Source organism: Zalophus californianus, chromosome 9, assembly GCF_009762305.2.
Source record: "Zalophus californianus isolate mZalCal1 chromosome 9, mZalCal1.pri.v2, whole genome shotgun sequence".
NCBI lineage: Eukaryota > Metazoa > Chordata > Mammalia > Carnivora > Otariidae > Zalophus > Zalophus californianus.
Genome location: NC_045603.1, coordinates 12,439,505 through 12,452,657, shown reverse-complemented (window position 1 = coordinate 12,452,657; position 13,153 = coordinate 12,439,505). Strand labels below are relative to the sequence as shown.

Genomic DNA, 13,153 nt, shown 5'->3' with positions numbered 1-13,153 from the left:
CCTGTCCGGACCACCCTGGCCTCTGCGCTGGTCCCTCCACTCTGCAAACCTGGCTCTAGGGTGGGCGCCTTGACTCTCAGATGAGCTACTGGTTCTCTCCCCTTGGCCCCGCCCTCCCCGGCACTTGGGGATCTTGGCTTTTAGCCTCCCAACTTCCAGCAGGAAGCCCCTCTCCCTCCCTCGCCCCCCAGTTATTGTCCCACCAGCCCTTCAGCCGTGGCCGTGGCCCTGGCCGTGGTTGACCGGCTGAGGGTCAAGGGCAGACAGCGTTGGGGTGTCTCCCGATGCTGCAGCAGAGCTGGGGGGCCGGGGGGGGGTGGTTGAGCCCCTTGGCTGAGCCAGCCAGAGCATTCCCTTCCAGCCCCACCTCCCTCCCTCGTTCATCCTGCCCTGAGGTCCATTCACCACTGGTCCAGGTGCGTTCATCCAGCACAGATGCAGATGGAGCCATCCCTTCTTCCACTCCCCACCCCCCAACCCCAGTCCATCCAGAGCCTGCATGGACACCTGCCACACAGAGGACATCAAGGGCCCGCCAGAGAGGGGTGTCACGCAGCAAGAACCAGGGTGGCACCCGCTGATGAGAGGCCCCTCCATCTCCCTCCTCCCTGCCACAGCCCACCAGACAAGAAAGGGACCCAGAGGAGGACAGAGCCAAGGGGGGCGAAGGAGCAGGCACTCCACCCCCATGCCCCTCCAGCAAGGCCCCGAAGTACCGAGGGGCAGGTGGGGGGTGGGCCAGGGGGGATGTCAAACCGAGGAGGATGAGCTTGGGAAGGGACTTTGTCATGTTTGTGAAAGTGACCAGGAAGTGAGCAAAACTGCCCGAGGCGTCACAAAGGCTGCGGATGGGAGGCTGGGCCTGGAGGAAGGCAGCGGTGGGAGAAAATGAACCGATGTCACCTTCAGGTTTGTGAACGATGCCTCGGATGTGTAAGCGTGGGGATGGGAGGCTGGGGAGACTGGAACCGCTTTGCTGTGACAGGGAATCCCCGGTTTCCGAAACCACCTGCAAGAGGGGAGGGGAAGCTGAGGATGCAGGGAAGACCCAGGGAGGGGAGGGAACAGGGTATCCCCAAAAGGTCCGGGAGAACAGACCTATCGCAGTTGCCATGTGAAAGTGTCTCTGTGACCTCAGGATCTTTAGTAAATCCTCTGCTCACAAGTATTTGTCAAGAGTAGGATTGTGTAAATGGAGAAGGGGTGAAGTTTCACATCTGAGTCAGCACAGGAGCGGCAGAATCACTGAGGAAGAAGCAGGGGCCGTGGGGGCAGGGGAAGTGGTGAAAACGTCAGCATCCAGGCTCTGAGAGATCTTCAGAGGACTTCAGACTTGGACTTGGCGTGAAGCGAGGGGATTAAAGCATCAACTCTGCCCTCCCCACAACGTCTTCCTCACATGCAGCCAGAATAAATGTCAAAAGGCTAATCTGACCGGGTTTCATTAAAACCCCCACACCAAACCCCAACACACACACACACACACCCCTAAAACCCTTCACTTGCTCTCAGGTTAGAGACCCACTTCCCAGGCTAGGCTCCCAGGCCTTGGGGTGGGGGTCAGGGGGTGTCTATGCCCTGCCACATTCCAGATCTCTGCACTCTACACACACAGGCTGGCTTTCACACCTCAAATGGTTCACACTCTGACCACAGGGCCCTTGCATGTGCTGTTCCCTCTAGAACAGCCCTACTGACCCCCAGTTAACTAACTCACCCTTCAGGACTCAGCTCAAAACAAGTCACTTCAAACCTCCTGACCATGTCATTCCTCCATCTGGGAATTCACCTCTGTGACTGTGCTGGCAAAGAGGAATGGCATTAACCACAAGACAGCTTAGCGTCCACACCTTAGACCAATCCTGATTCATGCCCTGGCCCTGGACCCACCTTCCCTGAGCATGTTTTCATCTGAATCCTGAACAGCTTGGGAGTCTGTCATCAAGGGGAAGGGGGGAGGCTGTGGAGTAGAAAACCAACATTATCCCTCCGATTACCATACACTACATACTCTCCTAGTCCTTGCAGAAGTGGAGGGGGGCTATTCGACGTTTCTGGAAGGCAAGGCATGGGCAGGAGCATGAATGAACTTGCCACATCTGGGGGCTGGACCCAGACTGGCCTGACGAGACTGGGGGATGTGTGAGATATAAGGGAGCCTCATTATTGGGCAGCTTGTAACGCAGATAAAGTGCAGGTCAAATCATGTCCCCTGGGACACAACCCCCCCCCCCCACTTGGCAAAACTTCTCATCTCAGTTAGCAACAGGTAAGGCTTTTTGTCTCACCCTCCAAGAGAAACCTGGTAAGGACAAGTTCACAGTCATAGACTGGTGGTGCCATTCTGCTAGTCAAGTCAGTCTAGGCTTGCATGCCTCCAGTGATGGGACACTCACCATTTCCTATGGGAACCCTTTTCACCAACATGAAGCCATCGGTGAAGCCATAAACTCTAACTGACATATTGTTCAATGTGTACTTTGTCTCAGTTTGGGATGATGGAAAAAGTACAGGAGCCTGATGGTGGTGCTGGTCACACAATTGTATGAATGTCTTTAACGCCACTGAACTACATGCTTGAAAATGGTTAAAAGGGTAAATTTTATGTGTATTTTACCACAATGAAAACAAAAAACAAAAAAAACACCACCTCTGGGCTTCACAACCTACAAGCTGAATGGCTTTGATTACTTAAGTAACCTTTTTTTAAAGTTCACTTAAAAAAAAAAATCGAACTGGTGGTTAAGGCAAACAGACACACCCCACCCTCTTTGATCCTGATTTGCCTTCTTCAGTCTTGTTCCCCCAGCTCAGAAGGCTGGGCTCAGTATTTCCAGCGTCCGTCCCGCCTTGTCCCCGCAGGGGCTGCCTTCGCTGTGACCCTGCCCTGCTCTGTGCTAGGCTCGGAGGACTCAGCGAGAAGCAAGCCACAGCCCTTGTCTTCCCAGACACACAAGGAATGAGCAGATTTTTCTTTCCTTTTCTTCTTTAGTCGAAGCAGGGTTCCAGTCTCCATGAAACCCAGACCAGCCACTAAACTCCTAAGGGACCAGACCATGATGACCCATTCCTGAAAGACCTCACTCGGGTGGAATAATGACAACAGCGCAGATGACACCGGTCCCCAGAACGCTCGGCACACACAGTGTTGGCAGGATGAAGTCTGTGCCCACCCCCCCCCCAGGGAAGGCCGGGTGTCACAGGGCAGCTTGGGGACGTGCCAAAAAACAGGAAGCAGGAATGACCATCTCCGAAATCCCCTCCGGGATCAGCCCCACCTGACCACCACCCCCCCCCCAAGGAATCACAGACCAATCAATCAGAGAAGCAGCCGGAGAGCTAGAGGGAACCCAAACCCCAGAAGCCTCAAACTGGCCGCTGGAGGGCTATGTCAAGTCCTGGAGTGGTGTTTTTTTTTTTTAATGGAGTTTATTGCCAGTGTTTGAAAACCAATGTGATATTTCTCATTTCTCTTTTTAAAAAAGAAAAAAGAAAAAAGAAAAGGGGATGTCTCACAGGGCCAAGAGTTGGCTGGAGCTGAGTTCCAACTGCCCCTGCCTTGGGGCATGTGGGCCCCAACCGACTTCCCTCACTCACGCTGCCCGTCCAGCCCCTGGAGGCCTCCTGCGCGGCCCTCCTGACAGAGGACCTGGAGGTGGCCCAGAGGGTGAGGGACTTTCCCAGTAACTCATCGGGGACCAAAAAGGTCTGGACTCTCGGGGGGCCACCCAGCACCCACTCCAATCCTCCAGAGAACCTCTGAAGGAGCCGTGCCATGAGCGGCAAGGTGGGCTCACCCGTGTGGCTCTCTGGGAAACCAGAGGAGCGGGCCGGGCAGGCCGGGGGACCGGGGGGGACCCCGGTCAGCCACAGACCCGCTCCCCTCTGAGGGGGGGCAGGGAGGAGACACACAGTGAGCCACGGGCTTCATCCCTCGCCACCATCCTGTCTCTGCTGGTCTAATCCTGGCCCCGTCTCTCCCTGTCCGCTCTGTGGGCCCTGGTTCTTCGTCTGTAAAATGGGGGATGCGGGTCCCGCTGCCGCGGGCAGAACCGAGGCCCCTCGCAGGTGGGTTTGGAAGCACCAGGCACACTGTTGGGTGGCCAGGTGGGCAAGGGGAGAGGCATGCGGGGCAGGAGCGAGGGGCTGGTGCGGCTGCCGAGAGAGGAGGGGGAGTTGAGGCAGCCCTTGGAAGGGAACGGGGGAAGCTGGGAAGGGAGCAGCGTGGCTGAGGGGCCGCCGGCCGGTGGGCTGGGTGACACTGAGGTCATAAACAAGCCTCCCCCCTCTACTGCTCCAATAACAGAGCGTTTCTTTTTTTTTCCCTCCCAGTTTTATTGAGATGTAATTAATCTAGAACTTTATACTAGTTTTAAGGGGCGCGACGCGATGATTTCATATAAGCATACCTTGCGAAATGATCACCACAAATGTAGTTAACGTTCATCACCTCACAGAGTTATCTTTTTTATTTCTTGTGTTGAGAATTTTTTTTAAAGATTTTATTTATTTTTCAGAGAGAGAGAGAGAGAGAGAGAGAGCAAGCACAAGCAGGGGGAGTGGCAGGCAGAGGGAGAGGGAGAAGCAGGCTTCCCGCTGAGCAGGGAGCCCCGATGCGGGGCTCGACCCCAGGACCCTGGGATCATGACCTGAGCCGAAGGCAGACGCTTAACCACTGAGCCACCCAGGTGTCCCTGTGATGAGAATTGTTAAGATCTGCTCTCTTAGCGACTTTCAAACATACAAGACGGGGCTGCTGACTGTAGTCGTGCTGGACACGACACCCCAGGAAAGGGTGGTTTTCTGTGCACACGCGTGTCCATGGCGGGCTGGCAGGGAGAGGCGCCTGGGGACCCAGACAGGGGGAGAAGCCATCATCCGAATGGCCTGTTCCAAGCCAGAGAACAAGAGCCGTGCAGGGTCTCACACTGGCCACAGGATGCTCAGGCCTGAAATTTGACATAAGTCCTCCTCCCCCAGGGGAGGCAGGAAGTGCAACCCCATCCTTTAGCAGGGGTACATGGAGAATGAGCCCCCCCAAGGGCTCTGGGGAAAGAGGCTGCTCCTCAGACACCACTCACAGGGTCCACAGTGTGCCGCCCAGAGTCCTGTGCCCCGCGGAGAATCCTGGGACACTCAGGCTTCAGGCCACATCCTTCCTCCTAGCGGGGGCTCCCTCAAGTTCAAGCTATGGCCTGCCCACTCTTATCGGCCTCTACCTCGTTCCTGCTGACTCGCTTGAGGGAGTGGGGAAGCACGGAAGTGATAAGGCCGGCGCACTTTTATTTGTCAATAATTGTAATTATAAAAACACATCCATGAGAATAATTACTTTTTATTGGGCAATTAATTACAAGCCAGGCACCACGCGAAGCATTTGACATGGATAATTTCATGTCACACAAGCCTGGGAGGTAGGTACCATTATTATCCCCATGTTACAGATAAGAAAACCGAGGCCCAGAGACGTTAAAAGACTTACTCAGGTCACATGGCTTATTACAAATGAGATTCAAAGCTGTGTCCTACGTGTGTGTTTAACCACCAGGCTTTACAAGGAAGAACAGCATTGCTTATATTAATAGATTCTGTTTTCCTTTGTTTAATGAACACCCCCCACTTGACACAAAGGCACTTTTCCTGTTCAACACAATCAGTCACAGGCTTGATAAAGGCAAATAAAAAATCTGGTACTGAAGGGCGCCTGGGTGGCTCAGTCCGTTGAGTCTGCCCTCCGCTGGGGTCATGATCTCAGGGTCCTGGGATTGAGCCCTGTGTCATTTGGGCTCCCTGCTCAGCAGGGAGTCTATTTCTCCCTCTCCCTGTGCCCCTCCCCACCCCGCTTGCTCTCTCTCTCTCTCTCTCTCTCTCTCTCTCAAATAAATGAATAAAATCTTTAAAAATATAATCTGGTACTGAAATGCATCTAAACTCCGCCACTGACTAGCTGGGTTTCAGTTTCCTTGGTTCTACCCGATGAGGAGACGCAACATGACCATATAGTACTCTGTCCAGGAACGTTCCTCCAGAATCTAACCATGAGGGAAAAAGACAAATCCAAAACATGGCACATTTTCAAGGCAACTGACCTGTCTCCTCCAAACAATTCTTCCAGAGTCAATGCCACGAGAGACCTAACACGCGACAGCAAAAGAGGAGGGCATGAACCTTGACTAGATTCTGGGGGTCCTCCCCAAGGACTGTTTTGGGGGCTCCCTGGGAAAGTGTGAGTGTGGGCTGACAGTAAAGGACGTTAGGGTGTCAGCATTGTCTTTACTATGATGGTAACAATGCAGATGTGTGTCCTTGCTCCTACAGGTGAAGTGGCAGGATGTCCACAACGTACTCGCAGATGGTTCTGGAAAATAATAAAAGAAGAGAAAAGGAGAGAGAGACACAAAAGCAGCCAATTCCCGACAAGGTGGGACCCAAGGGAAGGGTGTACTGCCGTGCAGTGTGCTGTTTGTGTCAGCTTTTTAGTAGGTCTGGCATTTTTTCAAAATAAAAAGGGAGAGAGGAGAGGAGAGGAAGGAGAGTTGAACGAGCCTGCTCTTCCGGGGCCCCTTCCGGTCTTGAGTCTCGGGCCCGGTGTCAGTGTGCCAGCCACGGGCCGTGACGCCGCGCCACAGACTGGGTGGCTCAAACAATCACAAGCTGATCTTCTCACACTTCTGAAGGCCGAAGGTCTAGATGTCAGCAGGTGTGGTTTCTTCCGCGGCCTCTCCTTGGCTTGCCAACAGCTTTCCTGGTGTGTCCTCACAGGTTCTCCCTCTGTGCATGCGCCCAGGTGTCTTTCTTCTAGAAGGACACCCGTTCGACCGCATCGGGGCCCATCCGAAGAGCATGGTTGTAACTTCATCCCCTCTGTAAAGGCTCATCTGCAAATACAATCACGTTGGAAGGTACTGGGGGTTAGGGCTTCTACAGGTGAATTTGGGGACACAGTTCTGCCTATAACAGACCCTCAGGCTCCCTGGAGCTTCACCCCAAACTCCACAGGGGCATGAGGAGGGCTTTTCAGGAAATCAGAGCACTGAAGCTGAGCTCCGGGCAAGAGGGGGCTGCTGCAGGCACCTGCCAGGAGAGAGACAGAGAGAGAGCGCGTTTCCTTCGCCTTCGACCACCACCAACCTTCTCATCCACTCCTGCCACCTCTCCCCACCACCCTCCTCCACCCCTCCCCACCCCCCCCACACACACACCACGGGCACCCAACTGCCCAGTCAGCTGCTCAGGGGCAAAGTCATGCCAACCAACCTGTGATAGGACTCCTCCCAGCCCTGGGTAGAAGGTAAAGGGCCTCTTCCTGAAGCCCCAGTGCCCGTTCTTCCTACCTTAGGGGGTGAGTCCCAGACCCCTCAGTGCCTTCACTTGCAGCCAAACAGCACACCATCCTGCAGAGTGCTGGGGTGGTCCTTCCTCCCGGCTGTCACTCAAACAAAAGCAAACTGCCCCCACTCTGAGCCCCAGTGGCAAAAGTCGTATTTACTATAGAAACATGAGAAATAAAGTTACAAAAAGTAATCATTTACTTTTACCTATAATTAGGCAAAAGATTCTAAAAGCCTTTTTGGGGGAAGGCGGTGCCTGGGTGGCTCAGTCGGCTGAGCATTTGGCTCTTGATTTCGGCTCAGGTCATGATCTCAGGGTCCTGGGATCGAGCCCTGCCTCAGGCTTCATGCTCAGTGGGGAGTCTGCCTCTCTCTCTCTCTCTCTCTCTCTCTCTCCCCCCCTCCCTCTGGCCCTCCCCCCACACTTTCTGTCCCCCCTCAAATAAATAAATAAATCTTTTTAAAGTCTTTTTTTCAAAGATTTTATTTATAAGTAATCTCTACCCCTAACGTGGGGCTCAAACTCACAACCCCGAGATCAAGAGTCACATGCCCCACTGCCTGAGCCAACCAGGTGCCCCAAGACTCCAAAATCCTTAAAATTATTTAGTTCTACGCTTGGCCCAGTCAGTAATTCTGCTCTTGGTTTTCCATCTAAACCCATAATCAAAAATGTAGGAAACACTTCGCCTGAAGATGTTCCTTTTGCTGTTCTTTACAACGATTTGTAACCCAGTGTGTGCTTCCATGGTACCCCCAAGTTCTTGGTGTTCCCTTTAATTAGGAAAAAGGAAAAGGAAAATTAAACGCCAAGGTCCCAGCCCCACCCACCCTCCAGGGAGCTCACTGTCCTGCAAGCCCCCCTTGCTCCCCTGGCCAGTTTCAGACCCCTCCTCCATCTCTTCCCTGGGGGCTTATGCCTTCATTCCTGCAAAGAACCCCCCTGGAGCCCTTGTGAAGGGTAGATTTGACTGAGGGTTTGCAGTGAAGGACCACTGCCAGGCGCACCACCCAGGCAGCTACTAGGAGTCTAGCATCAGCCTACCTCTGCCAGCAAGCCCACGGGCCATTTCTCACCCCTGGCAATTTCTTACTGCTCACTTTCTCATCCTAGACCCCCGCTTACCAGCAAGGATGCATTCCGACTTTCACGGGCCCAAGGCACCTTTGTCTTTGAGGACCCTCTCCTCCATTTAAAAAATAAATAACTAAATAACTAAAATTAAAAATAGCATTTTAGGACTGCAGTAGTATAGAGATGAATACACTCTCGACTGGATTCATTATTTTATATTTATTATTATTGTATCTTTTGTTTTCTTCTGATTTTATTATTTTTTTTAAATATTTTATTTATTTATTTGAGAGAGCGGCGCGTGCACACAGGGGGAGAGCGAGAAGGAGGAGAAGCAGACTCCCTGCTGAGCAGGGAGCCCGACTTGGGGCTCAATCCCAGGACACTGAGATCATGACCTGAGCGGAAACCAAGAGTCAGGTTTCTGACAGGCACTGACTGAACCGTTCAGGTGCCCCTGTTTTCTTCTGATTTTATTTTATTTAGGATTTTATTTATTTATTTACTTGACAGAGAGAGCGAGCGAGAGCAGGAACACAAGCAGGGGGAGTGGGAGAGGGAGAAGCAGGCTTCCCACGGAGCAGGGAGCCCGATGCGGGGCTCGATCCCAGGACCCTGGGATCATGACCTGAGCCGAGGGCAGGCACCCAACGACTGAGCCACCCAGGCGCCCCTCTTCTGATTTTAAAAGAAATTAAAATTAAAACATTTCTGTGGCCCCCTGAAGTATGGTGAGCCCTAGGTAAGCCTCAGGGAGAAGTCAGTTCACCTGCTGCTTTCCAGCATCTGTTTTTTTTTTTTTTTAATATTTTATTTATTTATTCATGAAAGACAGAGGGAGAGAGAGACGGGAGAAGCAGAGGGAGAAGCAGGCTCCCAAGGAGCAGGGAGCCCGATGCGGGACTCGATCCCAGCACCCTGGGATCATGACCTGAGCCGAAGGCAGACGCTCAACCATCTGAGCCACCCAGGTGCCCCCAGCATCTGTTGAAGGCCCTAGTCTCAGACGTCCCTCACAGCCCACCCTTCTTCCTCCTTTGTTCTTAACCTTTCCATCCAGATCTTGGGGAGCAGGGGAAAGCCAGCAACGTATGTTTAAAAATAAAGACAATTCTCTGATATGAAAAACGCCCTTCCCCTAGTATGTGAAAGCCACTGAGAATGTTTTAAATAGTCCTTATCTTTCTCCTTCAATAGGAAAAAAATAAATAGGAAGCAACCCAAAGGTTTAACAGTAGGCCCCAGGCACTGGGGCGGGATACTGTGTTGAATGAATGAATGTCTCCTGAATGGATTTTTGTGAGGCCTTTGAGATAATGCTTACAAGGGCCTTGTTACAATTTGGGAAAACAGTTGTGTTAATGAAGGAAAAGGAAGACAAAGGTATACCATAGACATTAGGATCACAATCATATAGAATTTGCATAGAAAAAAGAGAAAAAGCTACTTCATAAGCTATGTTCCTGTTATTGTTCCTTGTACAGAATCATACTGTAGAATATACTCTTTTGTGGGCATGATAGAGTGGATTATTTTTTTAATCCTAAAAAATACACTAGAACGTTAACAACGGTGGTCTGCAAGTTGGGGATCATAGACCTCAGGGCAGTACAGTGGGGATAAAAATGGATTATTTAAAGTATAAACATACACCCACGGAATGCCTTCCAGTGAAGGGAGCTTCTTCTCTCTGCCCCTCAGTTTGAAGACGGGGACACTGAGGCAGCCAAGCGTCGGCTGAGCTGGGCAGAAGGAAATGGTGGGATCACTCAGTGGGGCCGAGGACCCTCCCAGGCCGCCGCAGCCGACCCCACGCTGCCCACGACGCTGGGAGGGGCCGAGTTACCTGCTCCAGGTCACCTGCTCAGGTAGCCCGCGTACCTGCCACTCCCGCGCTCCCCGAGGCCCGGCCCCGCGGGCGCTGGCGGCTGCTAAGCTCAGCGGGGGTCCGGGGGCAGGGGTCGGGGCGCTGACGGCCTCCCGCGGAGGAACCGACTCCCCCGCACCCCGGCCGCCCTTTCCTGCTGAGTCACGCCGGCAGACTCGGCGCGGAGTCCCGATCGCTGGTCTGTTTTCGCTGAGTCACGGTCCCGAGGTCTGTTTTCGCTGAGTCACGGTCCCGAGGTCTGTTTTCGCTGAGTCACGGTCCGAGGACCGCTCTCGCTAAGTCACGGTTCAGATGCTCGGCTCCCTCCCCTGGGGAGAAATCCGGGCCGCCGCGGCGGCGGAGGCGCCGACTCCCCGGGGCCCGCGGGGCCCGCAGGCGGCCGCGTTCCCGCGGAGCCGGCGTCCTTGCCCCGCCACCCCGCCACCCCGCCACCCCCGCCACCTGCTCCGCGGGTCCTCGCCGGCCTCCCCAGCCTCACGTTAGGGACCCCGACCTGCTCAGCGCCTCGGAGGGCCGGCTCTGCAAACCCGGCAGCCCAGCGAGCTGGGCGTGTGATCCCACCTGGAGGCGGGGGTCTACTCAAACAGGGGGTCCAGTGCAAAAAGCAGCCCCTTCCTGTCTTCCCAGCCACAAGCTCGTTGTCACCAGCACGCTAGGGAAGACAGGAGTTGTGTCCTTCCACGAGGTCAGCTTTATTCAGTCATTGAGCAAGATTAACGTCATTATAAAGCAGGTTCAGGATTCCAAACTCAGTGGCATTTGGAGACGTGATTGACTTGGGTTCTTACTGGCACACAAAGCAGAACACAAGACAAGACACACAGTCAACAAGATAACAGAGTGGGTAGGAAGTTAATGAACCAAACCTGAGGTCAGTCTGTGGGCACGCAGGGGAGATAAGACCTGGGTGGCGCCTGGGTCAGTCCTGGGCACCTGCTGCGGGTGATGTTCAAGCAGCGGAGCTCAATCCGGCAGAACCTTTGGGGGCAGCTGCTTTTTTTAAGTGGTCAGACAGAGAGGGGTCATGTCTGAGGGGTCTGACCGTGTGCCGCCAAACTCCTCCCTTTTTAGAGGGATTTCAGCAGTCCCGGACCCCTGCAGACCTGCTGTACTTCTGCCTGTTACCAGTTCTGGGGTGTCAGCTGATCTGGTCTCAGGATATCTCTTAGCTGCCATACCCTTCACGGCTTGCGTCACTGCTAGACACAGGCACCTGCTGGACATGAGTGACTCCATCTTGCTCTCTACAGGGGCGCGGGGGCTGTGGACAGCAGAGCAGCGGGGCGGCTCAACGCAATGCAGGGTCTGGACTGGAACCCAGACAGTGGGATGAACAGTTGCGGGGCAATTGATGACTTTGAATGTAGGCTTTTTATAATGTATTTGTGCTGAAGTTAGGGTCCCTGATGTTTATAATCATACTTGTTTATAATCGTGGTTACAAGAGACTGTACTCTGGCATAATCCATGCTAAAGAATTTGGGGGCAAAGGGGTATGATGTCTGCAACTCACTCTCTAATAAACCAGAAATATATTTATATATGTATATAAAAGAGAGAGAGTGTGTGTATCTATAATCGAGAGAGAGAGAGAGAGAGAGAGAGTGAATGATAAAACCAATGTGACAAAATGTTAGCACCTGGTAAATCCAGGTGAGGAATTCCATGTACTATCCCTGCAACTTTTCTGGACATTTGAAATTATTTCAAGGAAGTTTACTTATTGAGAAAAAAATTAAGATGAGGACCCTGAGGTTCTGGTGGGGCTTTGTTTGTTTGTTTGTTTGTTGAGAGAGCTAGCAGCAGGTAGGGGTGGAGGAAGAGGGAGAGGGAGAATCTCAGGCGGAGCTGAGATTGGAGCTGAGCATGGAGCCCCACGCGGGACCCTGAGCTCATGACCCGAGCTGAAATCAAGAATCGGATGCTTAACCGACTGAGCCACCCAGGTGCCCCCAAGGGCCCTGACGTTCTGAACTCCCAAATGAGAGCAAGGTTTGTGAGATTTTAGTGACCCATCCGGAAGTTTCTAGGTAGGAAAAAGGCTCTGGCGGAATCCTGAAAGGGGAACTGGATGCCACTCTCTAACCAAACAGAAGGAGGAATGCTTAGTGAAGCCTTCCTCTTCCCTGGGCCCCATTCTGAGCCTCTTACATATGTTAAACCAGTTTAATCCTGACCACATCCCCTGGAGCTGATGCTGTTATTACTTATCGATTTGTCATATGAGGAAATAAAGTTTAGAGAGTTGACATGCACACGTGTGGTAAGTCATGGATCCTGGACTTGCAGTCTCTTCTAGAATTCATTGCTTTAACCCGTCTATATCACCTAGAAGTGCCTTGATCCTCTTGAACCAGATTGAACCAGGTCTTGGAGCTGGAGTCAGGCTCCATATTGGCCATGCTGTCCTCACAGCCTGAACTCTCCAGAGTCCAGATGGCTGCCTGGTCTGGTCCCCAGTCTTCAGTCACTGGATCTGGGCAAACAGAAGATGGACAGTGCCTGAGAAAGATGTTGCTCTTTCTACCCACCTTCACTGCCGCGGGCCCAGGGTCTCCAGACAGCGGCTTGCTATAGAACTTGAGTGTGCTTGAAGGTGAAGGAGAGCAAAATATGCCACCCCAAAACATGCCACTTTGGCATATTGATTATTTTGAGTTAAAGTTATTTAAGAAACAGCCAGTGCCAAGGACACTCTGAATCTCCTTTGTCCCCCCTGAAAACAGGAAATAAGTCTCCCATGTGGAAGGTGCCCTCGCTGTACCAGGAAGGTAGAAGGCATCCTTATCGCCAGAGATAGGGCATCCGAGGCAGAGAAGACTGCATAAATAAAGCTTGTTCTTTCCCCAAGTAACTACT

The 13,153-nt window shown here is 52.8% G+C and overlaps 1 long non-coding RNA gene across 5 annotated transcripts; it reads right to left on the bottom strand.

Moving 5' to 3' along the window:
* Window positions 1-5,791: 5,791 nt before the first annotated feature.
* LOC113922119 lies at window positions 5,792-10,568 on the bottom strand. 5 transcript variants are annotated; one of them, XR_003519895.2, is made up of 5 exons: window positions 10,253-10,568; window positions 10,058-10,148; window positions 7,335-7,488; window positions 6,963-7,074; window positions 5,793-6,878 (listed from the first exon to the last, which is right to left on the bottom strand). It is a non-coding gene; the product is annotated as an uncharacterized LOC113922119 (long non-coding RNA). The 5 variants fall into 5 exon arrangements; XR_003519897.2 differs by having other exon boundaries at window positions 5,792-7,074; window positions 10,288-10,568; XR_003519894.2 differs by having other exon boundaries at window positions 5,793-7,074.
* Window positions 10,569-13,153: the final 2,585 nt, after the last annotated feature.